This window comes from Macrobrachium nipponense, chromosome 3, assembly GCF_015104395.2.
Source record: "Macrobrachium nipponense isolate FS-2020 chromosome 3, ASM1510439v2, whole genome shotgun sequence".
Taxonomy (NCBI): domain Eukaryota; kingdom Metazoa; phylum Arthropoda; class Malacostraca; order Decapoda; family Palaemonidae; genus Macrobrachium; species Macrobrachium nipponense.
In genome coordinates, this window is record NC_087202.1 from 968,050 (window position 1) to 983,016 (window position 14,967).

A 14,967-nucleotide genomic window follows, 5' to 3' on the forward strand; every position below is an offset into this window, starting at 1 on the left:
GTTCTGAGTCTGGTATTTCCTTGGAAGTTGACTTTTTCTATGGTTTTTGGTTGCTTATAAATAATATTTTTAGTTGGTAAACTGACTGTTGTTGTAATACTGGCCATCCTGGAATACTATTGATCAACTATTGATCATGCGCAGTGTTACAGGTGGACATTTGGTCAAACTGGGGCGGAGGCTAAGTAACATGACCAACTGGGTTAGGTTAGAGTACGATAGGTTAGTTTGGTTCATTTTATGATTTCTTTAGCTAAATCCCTTCTTGAACATATCTCTTTAATGACTTGTCGATCAGTCTGTTGCCATTAGAGATGGTTGAGGGATTAATAATGTATTAATTTAGTAGGTAATTCTAAAGAATAACTGCAAGGAACGTAACCGCGAATACAACATCCACTTGGGATTGGGGCGTCCATGTATTTCGCTGTGTTTAGTACTGGCCCCTGTCGGTTAATTACAGTCGACCGCCCAAAAATAACGGTAAATTCTTAAGTAACTCGAATACTATAGGAAACTGCAATTTCCAAAGAATACCTGACGCGGAGTTGTTATAAAGATATACCATTTAGTAAATTTGTTAATTTTCATAGAAAATCTCTTTAAAATTAACTAAGCTACAAGTTTTGGATTCTGAAACTAATCATTTAAGAAGCACCTTAATGTCATATGTTTTTCCTGTCTTACAGGATGCAGGGCTTGTTACTGTTGTTGGGATTGGTGTGTGCAGCATCAGCTGCAATTCATCCGTTATCGGATAAATTCATTCAGTTGCTGCAGAATGAGAAAACGACATGGAAGGTTTGTGAAAATATTTAGTATTATAATGCAGTTCTCTATTTAAACAGTTTTGTTAAACAAAAATTTAAGGCATATTTGCCTCTTCTGCTTATTTTGTTATTTATGTATAGCAGTGGAGTCTGGTATGTATTTGTCAGGTTTTGCAATAATCAGTTAATAAATAGTTAAAATAACTGTCTGTAAAAGTTCTTTAATCTTCCACAATAAGATTAATCTCCACAATAAGAAAAAGTGTTCCTTATAAAAATTCTATATCCTTTACAGGCAGGGAGGAACTTCAACAAGAATCTCCCGATGCGCTACTTGAAGAGTTTGATGGGCGTTCATGCAGATTCAAAAGTTCCACATGTCGCCAGTTCACAAACATACAATCCCCGAAGGCTTCAAAATCCCAAGGAGTTTGACTCTCGCACTGCTTGGTCCATGTGCCCCACCATCAGTGAAATCAGAGATCAAGGATCATGCGGATCATGTTGGGTAAGTTTCAGCGAGCTCGTTTATAGGGAGGCAATACCAAGGTAGTTATGTTTTGAGGCAATACCAAGGTAGTTATGTTTTGAGGCAATACCAAGTAGTTATGTTTTCAATTTTATTTTTTTAATGGTGGAGGATAAGTGTATAATTTGAGGAATTGATTAACTAGGGAAGTCCTGGAATTAAATCATTGTTTAATCAAGTTTTATTTATGATAATCTCTATCCATGCTGGATTAATCAGTTGCTTAAACTTGGAGTTTTGCCTCATTCTTGCTAACATTGGAATTAGGGTAGCATACTTGCTCTAGACTATGTTTAAGCCAATTTCATAGACACCAGTTGGTTAATAACAAATTATTATTTTATTTTGTTGATACAATTCTTTGAAAAGTTGTCCTTCTTTCTATAGTACTATTTGTAATCAAAAGTAAGTATACATTCCTAAACTTGCTCCTTGTTATTTGCTGACATGCTGTTTGTTGCTTTCCTGATTTCACTGGAACTTTCTAAACACTCGCCGTACTGAGTTAAAGATATAAATTGAAAAATTTTAAGTATTCTCTAGTTATCAAATTCCCTTTTCTCATATTCAGCAGTTTTAATCCAGGACCCTTAATCATAATTTATGGTTTTCTGGTTGTTACTTAATGAGCTTGCCAAATCAACCCTTCAGATAGTTTGTGAAAGATCCAGTTTCTTCTTGTGTTGGGTATTTAACATAAGAGGGTGATTTATTGTAACTTGGTATATATTACTAATATTTCACATAGAAAACTGGATTAAGATTTACCACTTGACAGCTCTGTTAAGGTTAATTATGCATCATATTAGGATTTCTACTTCTCTTTAGAATGATGTGGCTTTGATTCCCTGAATTTTTATTGAAAATAGTGTGAAATGGAGTGTACTGAAGTACGTATGTTGTGAAGTGTAAATTATTTTAATTCTGTGAAGATGAGGAAGGTAGGGGTTGTGGAACTAGATATAAAGGCAAGTTATTTAGTGGTGGGGTATCTGAAACATTAATGACAGCCGATAATTAATTTACATACTCGGCATATTCCATAGGGAAAGAAATTGTGTTAGTAGTTCATAAAACCCTTTTGTGAGAATGAATTGAAAGTTTGTAATGCCCTTGTGGTTGAATTACCTCCCTTTTTTTTTTATCCCTTAATCTTCTAGGCCTTTGGAGCAGTGGAGGTGATGACCGACAGAGACTGCATTCACAGCAACGGCACAAAGAACTTCCATTATTCTGCTGAAAACCTGGTTTCCTGTTGCCATCTTTGTGGTTTTGGATGCAACGGAGGTTTCCCAGGTGCTGCTTTCCAGTATTGGGTCCACAGTGGTATCGTATCTGGAGGGGCTTTCAATTCCACCCAGGGTTGCCAACCATATGAGATTGCTCCATGCGAACATCATGTCAGTGGTCCTCGCCCCAAGTGTGCAGAAGGTGGCTCGACTCCTAAATGCCACAAAAACTGTGAGAGCAACTATGCTGTTGACTATGAGAGTGATTTGCACCATGGCAGCAAGCATTACAGCGTTGACAAAGATGAAACCCAGATTAAGTACGACATCATGACAAATGGTCCCGTTGAAGGAGCGTTTACTGTTTATGTAGATTTTCTGCACTACAAGTCTGGTGTTTATCAGCATACTCACGGATTGCCCCTCGGTGGACATGCCATTCGTGTTTTGGGTTGGGGTGAGGAGGACGGAACACCTTACTGGTTGTGCGCCAACTCCTGGAACACTGACTGGGGTGACAATGGCTACTTCAAGATTCTCCGAGGATCTGACCACTGTGGTATTGAAAGTGAAATATCAGCAGGGCTCCCAAAAGTGGAGTAGGTAGGACAAGATTACCTTTAGCAATATCACTATGAAGCAGTATTGTTGCACTAAATCCAGAAAATTGTCCTTATAAGCAACTTCATAATTCAACAGGAATTGGAACTATATGCTGTTTGATTAGTGGGTGTTATAGTTTTTTCATGTAAATGTTCCAAGTTTATCTTCAGATAAAATTAGAAGGAAATTTTATTGAAGGTTGTCTTATAAAGGATGAAGATAGACTGTATTTTATACTCAGTGCTAATTGTTGTGGCTGTGTTTTAATGTGATTGATCAAAATTTGAAAGTGTTCTTTTAGATAATTGCTTTTGTGTAGTAGCTTTATCCAACCATGAAAGTATTTTTTTGTTTATTTTTTAATACTCGTTGAAAGTACTATACAGCAACATTTTAATCATTCATTAGTAGTAGTTTCACTTTTTTACTCCATGACTAAATAAATCTGACATTTTTAAGTGTATGTCACCACACAATTGTTCATTAGTAGTAGTTGTACTTTTTTTACTCCATGACTAAATAAGTTTTTTTGCATTTATAAGTGTCCCCACACAACTATTATATACTCTCAGATATTAATTAGTTTCCCAAATGAGGTACATTCCTGATTTTTTGTCTTCGCTTTGTTTAATTTTTTTAAACCAAGTTATTAAATTTTATAAATCAAAACAGTGTTTTTATTACCATGGCAGATGTTCTGTTAAAGGAAAAATGCTTTTGCACATTCAGAGAAGAGGAACCCAGGAAGGTTGTATGAGGCAAGTTTAGAGTTGATTGATGCATAAAGTCATGCATTAAGTCAATACATCATAGTATTGTATAGTAGATGTTTTTCATTCCTTAGATTGTTATACACAATCGGAAGTATTTACAGAATACTATTTTTGTTTGGCAGTAAGTTGAAATTGTTCAAACTTTCTTCACTTTTCTCTAATCTAAAAAATAAATAACCCATATTCGCGTGATTAAAGAAAACTTCAGACTTGCTTGGATTACTGTTTACTCTCAAGAAGTGTTAATAATGTGCAGAATTGAATTGGTTAGCAATTTGGGATATGCAGTATTTGACAGAAACCTGAAGAAAAAATTTTAATTTCATAAACTTAGACAAAAGCACGTGCAAACTATGATGGCCTGCCGTTTCTGGTGACAAAAGAGAAGGTACTGTTATGTTTATACCATATATCACTTAATATTTTTTTTTTTTTTTTCTGTTGAAACAGTACATGATCTGAATGACTTCCCCAACTCCAGCACTGGCTATGTGACACATTTCATACACCCATCCAATGGGATTCAGTTCATGTGTCAATCTTCAAATTAACATTTGTGATTTCATGGCATATTACTGAGTAGAGTGCCTTTATCAGACCCATTCCTTTACTGGTTTTGCTGTAGTATTTCTATGTATGTACTTGGTGTTTACAGCCAGTCTGCCAACAAAATTTAAGTCTTAATGTTTGTAAACAAGAAATGTGATACTGTTACTCCAACTACGAATTAAATGGGAAGAAATGGCAAGTGGTAGGTATTCTATGAGTGAGAAGAGATTCTTCTTCTCTTTGGATGCTTGCTTCAGTAATGATGGCTCTAATACCTCTTTTCAATCCTTGCAACAGTGCAAGTATGATTCTAGAGGTCTGCCACTTCTTCTGCTGCATCCTGATTTAATTCAAGATCAAATTGCTAATGAAAGTATACATTATAGTAGAAGTTATTCCTGAGTAGTGTAATTACTAATACGGACTGTACTCCTTACTAGTTACAACAATTGCCTCTTAATGTCACATGTACGTGCAGTTATGAGTAATTACTCTATAGTTCTCTTAAATACTTGTTTAGTGCAAGTTAATGATAGGAATGTATCTTGATATGGTTTGACAATGGTGTACTAATCAATTTTTATTAGGTGTGTATAATATCCAACTAATTTTCTTCAAGAACCAAAATCTCGTTAGTTAGATATATGCAGCCAATCTTTTACATTTGTACTGTAATACATGCAGGATTCACATTAAAAGTTTTCCTGGTATTGCAGCTGCAGTAAGGATAGTCTGGGAATTCATCACAGGAAAGACAGCACATTAAAGATGCTTTGCAGATTACAGCTTTGGTCCCAATGAACTGTAGTTTGCCTCCTATAAACCTTTGGTTTCTAAAGTGAATTTTGAGGTAAATCATGCGGATTGTAATTTTCTCATGGCTAAAATCAGGATTTGCTGCATGCCTTAAAATTATACTTTACATTGCTCCCCTGGGTAGAGATGTAAAGATTGGCATGTACTGTGTTTAGACTTGACCAATGAGATGGTCCACTGAACACAGTGATGTGACTGATACCTATAATGTAAATTTCATTAAGTGTTGTGGTCAGTAGTGCATGATGCTGTGACTCGTCAAAACTAATCATTAATTAGGTGATTTAGTAGAGTGCTCCCCTTCGCTTTGCTTTGCTTTGGTAGCACAATTTCTAATGTATCTTATTTCTTGATTTTTCATAGTATTTTCATAATACCTTTGACTTTTTTCACTCCACAAGACTTGAATGAACGCCTCAGCGGCGTGGTTGGTATGGTATTAGCGTTCCACCTCGGTGGTCGCGGGTTCGATTCTCTGCCATTCCATTGACGAGTGAGAGATGTGTATTTCTGGTGATAGAAGTTCACTCTCGACGTGGTTCGGAAGTCACGTAAAGCTGTTGGTCCCGTTGCTGAATAACCACTGGTTCCATGCAACGTAAAAAAAGCACCATACAAACAAAGAAACAAAAGACTTGAATGGCACAAAATAAGCACAACGCGATTGTAGAATTATATACATAGAATATTGCGATAAGGCGTTTGTCCTTACACTAGTATTCCAAATGTTTCAGATATATTTTGCTGCCATTGTAGTGTTGGAAACTCATTCCCTACCTGGATGTCAGTACTTTCCCTTAAAACTATTTTGATCATTGTTTTTACTTACCTGGAGGAATGCGTTCCTCCTTCAGGAGGTTCCTTAACCCTAGATATGAAATCCCTGTGCCAATGGGCACAGCTTCCCCAGTAACTTCTGTACTTTCCGCCAAATATTTCCTACATTTCATACTCATTGGATTCAGTTGGTTGTTTGGCGCGAAGTTCAGCACATGCTGTTGATAATGTGTGTAATTTGCTGCTGCTCTTCATCCACTCTTGGTGAGTACTCATGTATCCAAATGGCACAGCGTTTCTTAATATGACAGTAAATGGTGGCAAAAAAATTACAGAAAAGGCCATTATACCCCTTGTAAATATAAATGCAATGTTTTGAGGGTGTAATATCCTTATTATGAACTTGTACATAGTGAAACATGACTTACATGCCCAGGACTTTCTACGACATTACAGCGTGGATTGCAAGGAATGTCAAGCTAATAATGAAGAGATTCTAGATATTTGTTTTATATTGGATTCAAACATTTACAGTATACTAAAAACAAAGTTATTTGAAAGAAAAAAGGGTTTTATTGCATCTACAAGCTGCATATTCACCAGAATATATCATTATAGCTGAAAAGTCATGATTTTGCTGCTGAAATGTGATTAATAAAATATGTCCAATTTTATTTATTCAGGACCGATGTTTTTATGTAGTTCCCAGATTGCCCATGCTACCTGTGAGATTCTTATAAGATCCTAGTTTATATATTAAGAATAATATTTTGCTCATGACGTTTTTTTTTTTTTTTCTTTTTTTTGCATTCCAGTACCTGTATAGGTAAGATCATTTTTATTTCAAGTTTTTCTTTTCTATCTATCAAAGATGAATTCTATTTCGTTTGTCATAAATATATAGGTCATATTTGTTCAAGAATACGTAATTACTACTTTTGTAAGTTTTTGGTATAATTAAGCATGCTTGCATATTTTTTTTTCCTACAATGATTCCCACATGGATACGGTTTCCAGTGTCTTTCCTAATTTATAATAAAATGAGTATCACTCTATTCAGTCACACACACAGATATGTATTATCATTACTAGGTTGGGTGACCACTAGGGAATGCCAGATGCCCTAGTCACACAAACACTTCAACATTTGTAGGGCTAACAACCTCATATGTATCATCCCTAATAGTTAGAGATTAATATTTAATCATATTTTCGTTTGCAGTCCAGCACACCCATTAAGCCGATTTCCACACATCAAATTACAATTATATTTCTTCAAAATTAATTTTGGAAGACTTGCGTGCAGCATCAGCGGCAGTTGGTTTCGTCGCTGGTATTGCGTTTACTGCCCCAAGCCTGTACAGTAATCTCCAACATGATATTGAGAGACTGAAAATCTGCAATTCAGGGAAAATAATTTGAAGATTTTCTTATGATAGTTCGGAACCGGGCGGCGGGCCTATGACTATCAGAATGTCTCTGCACTATTGTGCACATGGCAAATGAATTTGCCGATTTCAAAGAGTCTTCGACAATTATTGCCTGAAGACTTTTATATGTAATATTATTTTTATTTGTTGATTTTTCACTTTTTAATATCCAGTTGATTCTTTGTCAGATATTTTAAGTTAACAGCTTCGTACATAGTGGTTGCCATAGATAGTTGGTTGCTTTTACGAAGTATGATAGTTTCAGGGTTGTTCGCTAACTTCATATTCAAGTGCAAGACGTCTGTGTCTCCGTGTTGTTGTCGTCTGGTTGTAGTTATGAATTTACCGATGAAGAATTCAATGACTAATATTCTTTTAATTTATTTATTCATTAAATTTTGGCTGGCTGTTGTCTGTTTATAGTTGACAGCTTCGCAAGGAGTGTTTGCTGCTACGGAGTCTGATAGTAATAATGTTGTTCGCTAGCCTCGTCTTCGAAAGAGTAAACAATCGGTGAAGTTGTTGTCGTCTGGTTTGTAGTTATGAGTTTATCGGTACATCATGAATGAATTACTCTTTTTCGACACCTTTTCCATGAAGCCAGTGACGTAAGTAATCTATATAGTAAGAAACGGTGATTAAATATAAGATACAGTTATGTATATGAGGTTATGAGTGTAAAGATATGCTGGGAGAAAAGTGTCACTTTATCCATAGCCTGACCTAAGGAACCGGACCGGCAGGGTTTTATTTGTTTGGGGCCGTTAATTTTATGAAAAATTAATGAAACGCTAAAAACTTCAAGCCTTATATATTCAGGCTGTTTTGAATCATGATTTATAGAGCAGTTTAAGTGCGTTTGGTTCTAAGCCTGCGGTAGGTAGGCCGGGCAAAATTTGTTTCTGTCAACAAAATACTTCCATGATGTTAGCTACCTAGCTCTCTCAGAAACAATCGTAAATCGGTCTCAAAAGAAGACCGAAACTTCCCCATTAGAGATATACAATTACAAGTAGTCCTTAATGCAATTTAGGATAGGCTAGGGTAAAAAAACTGTAGGGTCCAGAGTGGACCATGTACGATCAGCTTGGACAATCCCAAAAAAAGTACATTAAACGGCGTCCTGACATCGGAGATGGGCATCAGTCGTGACTTGTTGTTGGTGAGAAACGGAGATAAAGACCTCTACTCTCCTTTCGAAGTAAGTATTTCTCCAAAGTTAGAAATTAAGGCCAAATTTTAAGATTTAAAAACAGAGGGTAGTGAAAACGGTGTCAAATGTAGTGCAAATCTCACCAAAACGCGTTCAACATTTTTACTTACAACTCAAAATATTTAGAAGATTGACGCCATCTCGATGTTTACGGAGTCGCTTGTGTCAATAAACTAACCATTTCCTGTGATAAATCCTCACAACACTTGTACCCACAGACGCTGGGGCACTTTCATCACAACAATCGGAAAACTTTCCCTCACCGAGTAAACAACTGTTTTGTAGAAGAAGACGACGAAGAGTGCACTTCGATAATTTTTTAAATAAATAGTAAAACATCGATATTTTACATATTTATGATGATTAATTTGAAAATATTCGTTATTGAAAAAGTAACTCGATTCTGACTCAAATTTAAGTAATTATTTTTTGGAATTAGAACGTTCTTTTAAGTCCTGTATAATGACGTTACGACATCTTGACTTTCGTACCTATTGTACTAAATAATTGCTTTACTCAACTTTCTTGCAGAACAGTTTACCAGTTATTCATGCAGATTATCAGCTCTTCATGTAATTGGTATAATCGTAATGCGCATATATATCTTTATTATTTACTTTTAGGATATATGAAGATATTTTACTGCCGGATTATCGTGTGACGCAATCGTTTTCGGTCCCTGGGCCTCTGTTTTTGCACCATAAGAAATTATGGGGCCGAATTTGCAATGACCAGAAAGTCGTTAAAAGAGGAAAGTTAGCATTGAGGGGCATATGTTTTGATTGAGAAAAATACAAATTTATTCAATAGCTAGCTTGTAAAAATACTTGATTAAAAAAAAACTTGATTGACAACTAAGCAGCATACCCACTATTGGTTTCAGAGACAGTGCAAGCACGTTTTTGGGCAATACCTATTTCTGTAACGAACACTCGTATCAGAACGAGATTTTGCTATAGTGCATTACACCCAGTGCCGTAATTTATAAGGGTATCGTGAATCACTAATCGTAAAGAATAACGACACTTGTCCTTGTACCAAGAGACAAAAACTCCATTATGCAGAAATGGATACGAACACGCGTATAAAGCTCCACCTACCCTCTCCCCCCCCCTCCACCGCCACCCCTTTCCTTCTTCGTTCCTTCGCCTTCCTCTCTCTCTCTCTCTCTCTCTCTCTCTCTGTTGCCATTCGGTATGTGTTGACCCTCCAAACTGGGTATAAGACTACACACAAAACGTTGAAATTGGTGAAATTAGGCTATGTATTGGAAGTATATATACATAAATATTAAAGCAATTTTATCATTATTGCATTACTATGACAACTAGAATTCATGGAAACAGTTTATAATAATGAATTGGCGTATGTGTGAAGCCTCCACTAATGTGGCATCGATGATTTTGCCATTCTTAGCTTGCAAACATTAAAGGTTACATTTATTTCTGGCATACGGTTATTAAAGAAATTCAAAATACTAATATAGACTGAAATCAATGAAAAGTGCTAGCAAAAATAATAAAATATGTATATAATTCACTTATCCGTAGTCGTTCCTCTATGGTTTTCGGCAGCCAGATGTACGAAAACGTTAGAAACATTTGATTATATCTACTTTAGAAATATCTGTAATTTTTCGGGGTAATTTGGTTGCAAAAAAGGGATAATATACATGAATTAAATTAAAATTTTTAAATAAAGTAAATTTGAACTAAATAACGAGTAAAGTAAACAATTTAGGGAATAAAACTTTGCAGTTTCGTCGTCTGCTGTTCGTAACTGTGTTTGTGGCGCGCGCGCTTAGGAACCAGGAACAGCAACTTGTTTAAAGTGCAATGTGGAGTGAATTGAGACCAAAATGTGTATAATAACAATCAAATAAGCACTGTAGAGTTTCAGTTGTGATGGCAGTAAGGATAAAAACCACCGATTACAAGGTAAGAATGAATTCAGTTCAAACCATGACCCCGGGAATAAAAAAGTTTCATACTTACAGTAATATAGGCAACAAAATGTTGTTTTATTGTGCCGATTACAACTGCAATCTTGAGTAAGATCAATAAACGTTACATATACTATACGCTAACATTGTTCAAATGATTGCTGGAAAGGCTGGGAAAGATGATTTTCGTCACTGATCAGAACCTGTACATCCCACGGTAGCCGCCATATTGGATTTCAAAACTGCCTTGGAAACATATTTTACGAAGAGCGTCACATGCTTATTTTAGTTCGTATGGGGCTTTCATATATCACATTATGTTGACAAAACATCAATCTTTGAATGGTATGCTTGGAGTAGAATTGTACTTCTTGTTTCACCATTTAAATATCGAGTGAATAAGACCTGTCCATCGTGATAAGGGTTGTAGTCCGCTGGTTTTTCCCTTACTACCGAATGAGTTTCCAGTAGCCTAGACCTGACCTTACGTCGTACATGCTAGGCTACACTTGGGTGAGGATAGTTTTTGGGCAAAAATACAAAGCAGGGTTTGGGGGCGAGTGAAATATCCACAGACCGCTGATTTTCAAAGGAAAAAAATATCCGCGAATTTCAAGGGGAAAAGTTTGTTAATGTGTGCTGCCAGTAAGAACGTGGTGGAACAGCGCTTTGCTCCTTTTCCGCATACCTATTTAAATATTCTTGGCAAGCTCGTTTGTTCTGTCAAGAGGCATTATATTTCGCTGTGCACGCTAGCCTCAGGGTTAAGATCAACTGGGTCTTAGATAGGAGCTGTAAACTGCGTACCACAGATAGGTGTACAAACTACCCTAGGGCTGTTTTCCTCATCTTCCACCTTGGCTAGTCTTTGATGCCGAAGGAAGAAGTGCTTGGTGATGGTAGGTTTGGTAATGTATTCCCCCCCCCCCCCCCCCCCCCCATAACCACCAGTTTTAAATACGTACATTTTTTTACCAAGTTTCAGTGACCTTCTTGCGGCTTGATCTGAAGAATATTCTTATATGTAAAGCTCTAGTTTGTATACAAAGGATAATTAGTACCTAATCATTTTAAAATTTTATATTGCAATACACCCCCTGAACACCTGAACTAGCCCTGGTCACTTACCAGCCCGAACCATCATTTATTAAAATTTACCAAATCTTTGGTTAAAATAAACGATCAGTGTTGCCAATCTCCTGGCAAACACCCTCGTTACCTAGTTACCAGCCCACCGCTAGTAGCCCTGCCTCACGGGCCGGTCACACCTGCCCTCTCACGTCAATCACTTATCGTTCGCGGTGGAGTACAGATGTATCCACAGCGAACTCCTTTTTGGTCTTGCCCGGCCTTCATTTGCACCTTTGATTTGATTGATTTTGGTGACGAATTACGCATCCCTTTGGATTACGGTTGGATTGCTCTTTATACCTTGTCATTAGACATTGATTCTGCAAAGGAAGAAACAACACAGGCTACGACAACGACTACTGCATCCTCGGCCACGACATCACAGAAAACGACGAGCGGAAGTACAACAACGTATCGTCTTTGCCAACAATGCAAGAAAAGGATGAGTACCCTATGACACGATAGTCATTCCTTATGCGTAAATTGTAGGCCTGTCCAATATAATTTAAAGTACCAGATGTTTGGAATGTCAGGAGTGGTCTTTGGACCAGATGTTAGGGTATTCAAACATAGGAAGGTCTCGTATTAAGAAGTAACTGTAGGCAGAAAGAGACTAACGTAGATCAAGATAGAGACTTAGAGACAGTGCTCTTTAAGAGACTTGAGAGTACGCTGACATCGAGTATGACATCTCTGTTACCGATTTTATGTCAAGATTATGTGAGGATAGATCGAGCAATAGGGATACTAAAATTACTAATCGTTCTTTTCCAGCTCCCCTGCCTGTTCCAGAATCAGCCCTAACCGGTGCTGGGGGTTATGGGGATCCGCAAGCCCAGAGGGCAGGATCCGCCGTCCCCCCTGGCGCGGAGCAGGCAGTGTTGGCAGCAGATTCCCCTTCCCTCGATGTGTAAGTTCTCAGGATGATAAAAACTAAACATAAACATAGTGTTTAGTTTAGGAAGAGAAGTGCAGGCTTCTTCGGGTCGGTTTTCTATTAAAAGTAGTAGTTTTTTCTTTTTTAGAGGCACAGTGTCCTTAGAGCATCTTTAGGCTTTTTCCTGCTTCGAGTTCCTTGCATCAGAAGCTTTTAGGCCAGGGTTGGTCTTTCAGATATGCTCCTTCGTCTTTAAGGTTACTTTCCTCTACGTATACGATACGATAATTGTTAATATCGACTAATTCTCCGTTCAATGCAGATTGACTTACGATATTCAGTATGAAGAGAAATCGAATAAAATTAACTACGGTTAGCCTAGTGTTCACGATGATATATCGTATGCATATTCAGTAGCCTAGCCTAACCTAAAGTATTCGATGTACAACATATCGGTAGTTATTTTATATTGGCTAACGCTGTAGGCTTAAGGCATTCTTGACTTCGGATAATTCAATACAGGTGTAATTGAAAACGAACGAGAATCCGATCTGAGGATAATTAATATGAATGTAATCGAACAGAATGAAGATCGGATTCTGTCCGACTAAAGCATTATAATTGTATTGTGTATCATCATATTGGCGTAGTATAAACACTAAACTCGGCAGTCATTCACGCTGGAATCAGCGGATGACGAATACGGGTTTGCGTCGCCGTATCCATCTCATTCTCTCCTGATTGACTAAAATGACTAACGTAACAACACTCTCACTTATGCCAAGTTTGTACAAACGTCTTAAAGGAGACGTGTCTTCAACTATGTTGACATTTAATATAGTCAATGAGGTATCTATCTTGGGGCATATAATCAGATTGTCAGATATAAGGAATTTTGTATGTATGACTTCTTCATACGTCTAACAGACTATTGCCGTCAGTATTTACATTGAGCTTATGTCAATTACAGTTACAAAGTATTACCAGTCGTATTATCAAATTACAATGACAACTGAAATTAATATTAGGCCTAATAAAGTTAATTTAATTACCTTTAAATATTATTTTATTACTTTTCAATTAAATTACAATTACACTAGCTTGTCGTCAAACAGCACTATTGTAAGGAGGTGTGGTTTAGACAGACAACGATGCCGGCTAGTCTTTTTTTTTTTTTTTTTTCTCCTTGGCTTCAGATTCAACCATATCACTTGGTCTCGGCTAATGTTTTTGTCCTTAGTTAGCATATTAATGAATATCTGGATACTTAACTTATGTAACGAAGTCATACTGTTCGTCTTACGATGTAATTTAAGACCAAAATTTGACTGATACGTCTCATTGGAAACTAGTTTTTCCCTCGGGTTAGATGGCGTTAGATTTAGGATTCCGTTCGTTTTTCACTCTTTTTCATAGGTATTACGAACCTTACACTTTATATGTGTTATTAATCCTTTGTCTGTGTGAAAACAACAGTAATGAGCTCTTTCATGCTATTAGTTTCTTTTACCACGGCTGCGTTGGAATTCATACAAAAGCTCGGGACTTCTGTCCAGGTTGCTGATGAACGTAATTTTGCCTTATTAGCTTCAGCTGCATTTATAACATGAATACAGTAATTACCGTCCCACGCGGATGAATACAATAACGGATGTTGCTATCGGATTCGATTGCTGTCACACGCTGATCAATACAATAAAGTGATGTTGTTATAGGAGTCGATCGCATTAGCAACAAGTTCTCGTTCGGTTGTTCATAGCTGTACAGAGTTATAAGAGTATTATCGTTAAGATAATACCCTTTTAACTTGCTGCAATTTGCGGAGATGGAGATATTGGACGATCGTAATTCTCTCTCTCTCTCTCTCTCTCTCTCGTCTCTCTCTCCCTCTTTCTCTCTCTCCTCTCTCTCTTCCCTGATTGTTTTATAATTCTCGCTTTATCCTAAGGACGATTGTTGTTTCTCTCTCTCTCTCTCTCACTTTTTCGGATTTCCTATTCTCTCTCTATTTTCTTCCCGATTTTTATTCTCTTTATCCTAGCGATTGTGTTTCTCTCTCTCCTCTCTCTCACTTTTCTGATTTCATATTCTCTCATCCTATTTTCCACGCTCTCCTAACACTGGACTCATTGTGCAACAGAGGTTTTTCTTCCTTTCACACCTTTTCAAACTTTTTCAATTTCCCTTCAGCGCTGACTGACCTCATAGGTCCCAATACTCGGCCTTTGGCCAAAATTCTATTTTTAAACCCAACAATCTTGCTGTCTGAGTTAGGATTAGAGTAGTGAGCGACTATTAGGAATATGTATAAGGTATTCATGATATGAT

At 37.0% G+C, this 14,967-nt stretch overlaps 1 pseudogene; it reads left to right on the top strand.

Annotated features, from left to right (window-relative positions):
• The first annotated feature begins 659 nt into the window (after positions 1-659).
• Positions 660-3,459, top strand: LOC135221608 (cathepsin B-like; annotated as a pseudogene).
• Positions 3,460-14,967: the final 11,508 nt, after the last annotated feature.